This window comes from Myotis myotis, unplaced genomic scaffold (genome assembly GCF_014108235.1).
Source record: "Myotis myotis isolate mMyoMyo1 unplaced genomic scaffold, mMyoMyo1.p scaffold_m19_p_13, whole genome shotgun sequence".
NCBI lineage: Eukaryota > Metazoa > Chordata > Mammalia > Chiroptera > Vespertilionidae > Myotis > Myotis myotis.
This window is the reverse complement of record NW_023416317.1, coordinates 55,527,436-55,534,764: the sequence shown is the minus strand read 5'-3', so window position 1 is coordinate 55,534,764 and position 7,329 is coordinate 55,527,436. Positions and strand designations below refer to the sequence as shown.

The following is a 7,329-nucleotide window of genomic DNA, read 5'->3' as shown; positions in this document are numbered from 1 at the left end:
GGGCTTTTGGTGCCGCAGGGTGACAGCACTCTGGCGGCGCCTCCGGCTTCACCTCTGTTGCCATGGAGACGACAGCATCCCGGCAGCCTTGGGGAGGTCAGCCTGCCCGCGGGAGTGACCCGGTGCTCAGCCCACTCACACTGGCTGTGGTCCAGAGCCTCCCCCGAGGGCGCCCTGCGGGGGCCCTGCCTCGGGGACCTGGGTGCGGGGTCCAGGTCTCAGAGGCCTCGCCGTGCGCTCGGCCGGCCGCCGCTGGAAGGCAGCAGTGCCCGCGGGTGGGTTTAGCCCGGAGGTGTTCTTTCCCTTCTCCTTATCTGTCCCCGGGGCACTTGCTCATGATTCTCTGCAGGAGGCTGGCTGGCTGCACCCCCTTCCAGTGAAGTGACGCTTGTTTTCTTTAAAAATACATATTTTTATTGATTTCAGAGAGGAAGGGAGAGGGGGAGAGAGAGAAACATCTATGATGAGAGAGAATCACAGATCGGCTGCCTCTTGCACGCCCCACACTGGGGATCCAGCCCTCAACCCGGGCATGTGCCCTTGACCGGGAATCGAACCTGGGACCCTTCAGTCCGTAGGCTGACACTCTATCCACTGAGCCAGCTGGCCAGGACAGAACATGTTTTTTTACAGGACATTTCAACGTTAAAAAGCACTTCCCTCCCCAGGCTCTAATGCCATCTTCTCTACACTCCGGAGAAGTAAGTAGTAGGAACTGGCCACCTCGGTCCCAACGCATAGGCGAACTCCGAGAAACTGCAGGGAAGACAACGGCCAAAGAAAATGAAAGGTCTGTAAGGACAAAAGCCCACCGCCCACTGCAGCCCAAGGGGGCACTGAGCCAAACGCCCGTCAGCCGGAGAATGGACAGATGAATGATCAGCCTCAGAAAGGTAGGGCACCCTGACACCTGCCACCACATGGCCGGGACTTGAAGACCTGCTAGGTGAGGTCAGCCAAGTCACAAAAGGATGCGTTTTGTCTGAGTCCGCGTATATGAGGGACCTCGGAGAGACAACTCTGTAGAGACAGGAAGTAGCACAGAGGTCCCAGGGGTGGGGCAGGGGAGGAAGTGGGGAGCCGTGTTTAATGGGGAGTTTCTGCTCGGGGTGGTGAACAAGGCCTGGAGGTGGTGGTGGTGGTGGTGGTTGTGCATCGCTGTGACTGTCCTCGAGCCACTGCATGGTACACTCAGTGATGGTAGACATGACACATTTAATTGCTTGTATATTTCACCAAAATGAGAAAAGTTTAAAAAATAAACAGAGCCCGGCCGGCGTGGCTCCGTGGCTGAGCGTCGACCTATGAACCAGGAGGTCATGGTTCCATTCCCGGTCAGGGCACAGGCCCGGGTTGCAGGGTCCATCCCCAGTGGGGGGCGTGCAGGAGGCAGCCGACCCATGATTCTCTGTCATCACGGATGTTTCTCTCTCTCTCTCCCTTTCCCTTTCTCTCTGAAATCAATAAGAATATACTTAAAAATATATTAAAAAGTAAATAAAGAGAACACGGCCTTAGCTCGCTCCCTCCTCATTCAGCGTTTCCTGCTCCTGGGGGATTTTCCCGGGTTGATTGGCGGGAGCAGCTTTACCATAGCCCCACATCAGGGGTGCTGCCTCCCACCGAAAGCAAGAAAGCGTCAGGCTTTAAAAATAGCTCATCGCCAGCTTTCCTTCACTAAGGGCTCGGGCTGGCATTCCCCTCAGGTATTCCACATGAGCAAGATCTGGCGGGAGGGAAAGAGGGAGTGAGTCACCGACTTGGCAGGTGAGGTCATGGTGGGGTGACCGTCTGCACAGAGCAGCTCCCGCCTCCCGCACCTCCCCCTCCCGGGGCAGCCGGGTCACCCGCCGCCGGCTGAGCTGCAAGTCTAGCAGCTTTGGTGCGATGTTCAGTGGGAGACATTCCTCTTCATGACTCAGTGACTCGACATCCCAGCAGATGGGCTCCTGAGGCCTCAGGGGACCGAAGCCGGCGCTGGGGTCGGGACCCCGGGCTGCCAGGGTAGGGTCCGCAGCCCTGGGAAGGGCGGGGGGGGGGGCGGGGGGGCTCGCCTCCCGTCCGCTGGAATGCTAGCTATCTGGGACATGGTGGGACAGACCTGCGGGTCTTGCCGGTCCTGGTTCAGACACCCCAAGAGAGTGGCACCCGGAAGCCGGCGGTAAATATTTGCTGAATGGCTCCTGCTCTGCAGGAGGCAACGGCCAGCACACGTCCCCAGCGCCGAGACAGACATGCAGCCTTGCTGGGCGTTCACAGCTCTGGCAAGTTCTCGCGGGGCCGCCGGAAACGGCGTGGGGCGTATTTTCGTGGCACTGACACAGGTTTCACGTGGACAGCTCTGGTTGGCACCAAGCGCCCTAATGTTTACCCAGGTAACCTGGTGATTAGTAAGTGGCCATGGGCAGGGCTCCCCTGAACGTGTTTGCACACTCATTCAGCAACCATTAACCGAGGCACCGTCTCCAGAAGATGAAAGCGCAAGAAAGAGAAAGTTTTTTATTTGTTTGTTTTGCCTTTTTCCTCTTCCGTCTCTATACTGTTGAGTCAGTCTGGTCTGGTCTAAGGTACACGAGCCTTGCATTAGTCAACCAGGTACTCTTGGTTGCAAGGGACAGAAATGGGATTTAAATCAGCGAGAGGGGGAAAGACAGGCAGGGGCCTGCTTCAGGCATGGCTGTATCCAGGTGCCCAAGCAATAGTGTTAGGGATCTGCTGTTCTCTGGTTCTCAGCTCTGCCTTCGTAGGCGCACGATGGGGGTGTGGTAGGGGTGGCGAGAATCTTCCCAGTAGCTCTGGGCCCACATTCTAGCAGCATAAGCACCTCACCTGAGAGAAATCTTCTTTCTAACAGAAATACCGCACGGGCTGGGAAAGAAATGCTGTTTCCAAGGATGAAAGGGGAGGGTTGCTGGGAGGCAAAAAGCAATAGGTGTCCACTCCCTGCGCAGAAATGCGAGCCTGTGGGAGGGAGGGCTGCGGGTCAGGAGGCGGGAGCTGGTTTGTCTGTGAGTCAGCCTGGGGGGAAGGTGGGGAGGGTGGGCGCTGGGCCTCAGCCGGTCCGAGTGGACCCGGCTCTGCTCGCGCTGCGTGCGAACAGGGCCAGGTGCTGGGTGTGAGCGACGCGGCACTGCGGTCACCGTGCTGACTGGACAGCTCTGCGAGGGCTTTTAGCTGCAGTGACCGGCTTAGGGGAGGCCGCTGAGGGCGGAGGGACTCAGTGACCTACCCAGGGTCACTGCACAGGAAGCAGTCCTCAGCCCACGGCCTCTGACCTCCCCAGGGCTGTGTTCACCCTCATAAATACCGGTGTCTCCCCCACTCTGGCTGTTCCCCAGGAAGGGGCTGCAGGAGAACGGGATTCACCCTCCCTGAGGCTTCTGGGCCAGGCACCCATCCCTGCCTGACCCATCCCCCCTGCCTCCATCCCCCCTTCCCCCATGCCTGCCTGCACGGAGCACCGTTGGTTTCACCTGAACCCCACTGTGGCTGGGGGGCTGCTCACCCCCTCTCAGCAGGTTCAGGCTCGGCCCCCTCCTGACCTCTCCGTCACCCCTCCCTCCGGCCGCCTGGGGAGCCGTGAGGCAGCTGAAAGGGAAAGGAAGTGAGGCCTCCTGGGGGCGGGGGTGAGATCAGCACCTTGACTTTGGAGGAGCTGTAACTGGAAATGCCTGAGGTTCCCCCCGATTGATCGATTGATCGATCAGGGCTGGGCTGGGGCTGGGGGTGGGGGTGGGGCTGGCCCGCAGCCGCAGGGGGAGACCGAGGAGGGGCTTCCTGAGGAAGGACGGGGGAGGGGGGCTGGAAGCGCTCCTTGATGCCCATGTCATGGTGCTCTGGCCTGGGGGACAGACACTCAGGTGGCCGCGCCTTGCCGCCCTCCGCACACACGCCCTGTGCCAGCTCCTGGGCATGTGTGAGCGCCGTGCCCGCACCCACCTGCCTGCAGTGAGGGCCCCACCCAGGCTGCTCCACGGGTCCCACCTCCGGGCCTGCCGTGGGGTTGGGGTCTCCCCTCCCGGGCGGCTTCCCTGGAAGCAGAAGCTGCCTCCCATTCACCCGTCCTCAGGAGGCTGGGCAGAGGGGACGGTGCACCCGGAGCTTGCACTGAGTTCCACCCAACCCGGAGAAGGAGCCTTCATCACCCCATCCTGCGGATGGGCAAACTGAGGGCCAGGCTCGCTGATGGAAAGACGCAGCGTCTGCGAACTGAGCCAGCATCTCATCGTACCGACTGCAGTCACCCCTGAAGGGCCTGGCACCTGGGCCGGGACCCCCTTGCCCTGCCCAGGCCTTCTCGCGCCCCCGGTTACCTGGGAGGCCGTTAAAGCGCAGATTCCGAACCAGCAGGGCTGGGAGGCGCCTGAGCCCACATTTCTGACGGTCCCCGGGCGATGCGGTGCTGCCCGCGGGGACCCACTGGCCGGCCAGGCTCCCGCTTCTGCTGTCCCGAGGAGCTGGGTCCTCCGCGGTGGCCGCCCCACGGCTGTGCCGAGTCTGAGAGGCCACGGGTTCCGAACACGTAGCGGGAGGAGACGATGTACAATCTCTGTGACAACCTTCTGTGTGCATCACATGTGGATGTGACCGTGCTGTGGCTGTCCTGGGTGAAATAAACTGCGTTTGAGAGTGAATGTCTCTCCCCTGCATCTTTTTACTGCTGAGTCCCAGGGCCGGACAGCTGAGCGGGAGGCCGGCAGGGCGTGTCCCTCGCAGAGCTCTGGCCCACGGGGGCCGGGGGCACGAGGTGAGGTCTGGAGGCATCGCGGGAGGTCATGTCCAGGGCGCTGCTGCCCGAGGTGCCGCTAAGCATTCAAGACGCAGAAGACAGCCCCTCGCAGCCGAGAGGGACCCAGCCCCAGGGTCGTGCCCAGGTGGCAGAATGCTGGTCTGGGACCATCCCCGCTGGCACCTGAGCCCCAGGAGACCAGGGGTCGCCTGCCCGTGGCTCCCAGCCCAGGGCCCGGGATGGGGTGGGCACAGCGAGTGTCTCTCCACCGAGCCAGCCGGGCGGCGTGGGTCCTCCGTGCAGATCCGAACAGGCCCCAGCGGGGGCCGCGGAGCCAGGCGAGAGGCAGCTCCGCCCGGGACAGGCCGGGGCAAGGCAGCCTCGTGTCTTGGCTGCAGCCCGGGCCGCGGCCCAGAACCCGGCCCAGCCGCTCGGGCACTGCCGGGCGCAGGGCTGGGAACCGGCCCACCGAGGGTCTGGCCTCCGCCCCGCCCAGCGGCCGCCTTGCTGGCCAGTGACTTTATTTACCTCCCGTGGCTCCGGCCCACCCGCTGCCTCCCCTCACGGCCCGGCCCTGCGGAAGCCCAGGTTCGGGAGCCCGGCCGGGTTTCTAAGGAACAGCCTTCTGGTGGGTGGGGAGGGGGAGGCCGGAACCAGGTGGGTCCCCCAGGGTGTGCGAGGGAAGGAGGCGGCGGACTCACGGCTCTGGTGTAGAAAACCCTTGCACCTTCCGAGGAGCCTGGACCTGGGCCTGCTCCCTGCGCCCGGCACTCCCTGGGGTGGCTTCCTCCCCGAGTCTGGGTTTGGCAGCCCTGCCCCCTGCCCCCCCGCTGTGTGACCTGGGGAAGTGAGGGACGTCTGGGCCTCCATGTCCTCCGTGTCCTCTCCTATAGAGTGGGGCGAGGAGAGGAGCAGGGGTTGCATGACCTCTGAGCCTCAGGGCCTCTCTCTCTCTCTCTCTCTCTCTCTCTTTCCTGCAGGAAAAGACTGGCTCCCAGCAGGGCCTAGTTTTTCTCCTGCCACCCTCTTGCCTCTTGACCCCCAACCTCACTCCTTGTCACGAGGGTCAGCTGCACCGCGCCGCCTGCAGTCCTGCCAGTGTGCCCGCGGCCTCCGGACACGGCCTGCGGCTCTTCCATGGAGCTTTCTACAGCGGAGCTGCGTGTGGGCTGTGTGTCCTCGGACAAGCCCCTCACCCTCTCTGTGTCTGTTTCCTCCTCTTCTTCTTGTTTTAAAGATACAGCTTAAAAAAAAATGTTCTTATTGATTTTGGAGAGGAAGGGAGAGGTAGAAACACCAATGATGAGAGAGAATCATGGATCGGCTGCCTCCTGCACACCCCACACTGGGGACCAAGCCCGCAATCCGGGCCTGTGCCCTGACCAGGAGTCGAACGGAGACCTCCTGGTTCATAGGTCCATGCTCAACCCCTGAGCCACGCCGGCCGGGTTCAGTCTCCTCTGCTTAGAAACCAGAATAATAATGCTGGCTCAACAAGATGGGTGTAGGGCTGTTATCAGCCTGTCCAACACCTGGAAGGCAACAAGAGAAGTCCCCGCCCTCATTAGGGTCTTTCTGGAACCTGTTCCCACTCACCTCCCAGGAATCGGCTCCGTGGTCACCCTCCTCCAAGAAGCCTTCCCTGATTCGCACCTGCCAGCTGCGGGAGCCGCCCCTCCTCTGGTGCTGACTCACCGGAGACTCACGTCTGGCATCACCCTTATCACAGGTGTGGTAACTATCTATTTATTTGTCTTGCACCCTCAACAGCCTGTCACTTCCTCTGGGCAGGAGGTTGGACATGGACCGGGGACCGCCGGCCGGCCCAAACCGCAGGCTGCTGTGCGGCTACAGGGCGCCTGGGAGGCATTTGAATAGGATGTGGAACTTGTGGAAATAGAATGATACCCTAAGAAATCAAGTCTATGAAAAACACCTACAAAATAAAGGCCGTTGACACAATAGGATGACTTCACATACAAACCTGGCTTTCCAGGTGTTCCTGGAAAATCAGGAGCTGCGGCACCAGCCACCACTCCCACCCGCACCTGCCGGAGCACCACCTCCAGGCAGGCAGGCAGGCACCTGACTGCAGGCCCCGCCCAGCGTGGCAGCTCACACCCTCCGTCCCTCGAATAGGCTGACCTCCAAGCCTATCTGCTCCGTTGGGGTCATCACAGCCCCCAGCTGCAGCGCACACACCCCTGAGGAGAGGGCGGGTCTTGGGCATCCCCCCTTCCTGACAATAAATGCTCAATAAATATTAACCGTCCTGGCACGCTCTCTCTTTCTTTCTCTGTTTTTTTAAAAATTATTTTTTAAAAATTTTTATTGCTTTCAGAGAGGAAGGGAGAGGGAGAGAGAGAGAAACATCAATGATGAGAGAGAATCATTGATCGGCTGCCTCCTGCACGCCCCCCCCCCCCCCACCCACTGGGGATGGAGCCCTGACTGGGGATCGAACCGTGACCTCCTGGTTCATAGGTCGACACTCAACCACTGAGCAGCACTGGCCGGGCTTCCTGTCCCTCCTCCGAGTCTTCTTCTCCTTCTCGCGTGTCTGTCTCTGCATTTCTCGTGCCCTGTCTTGTTGGACTCTC

At 61.1% G+C, this 7,329-nt stretch overlaps 2 long non-coding RNA genes across 2 annotated transcripts; one reads left to right on the top strand and one right to left on the bottom strand.

The window, feature by feature from the left end:
- Positions 1-523: 523 nt before the first annotated feature.
- On the bottom strand, positions 524-6,053 carry LOC118668412. The gene is made up of 3 exons (XR_004971659.1): positions 4,314-6,053; positions 2,102-3,588; positions 524-756 (listed from the first exon to the last, which is right to left on the bottom strand). It is a non-coding gene; the product is annotated as an uncharacterized LOC118668412 (long non-coding RNA).
- Positions 6,054-6,056: 3 nt separating this feature from the next.
- Positions 6,057-7,004, top strand: LOC118668413. Its single transcript, XR_004971660.1, has 2 exons — positions 6,057-6,458; positions 6,726-7,004. It is a non-coding gene; the product is annotated as an uncharacterized LOC118668413 (long non-coding RNA).
- Positions 7,005-7,329: the final 325 nt, after the last annotated feature.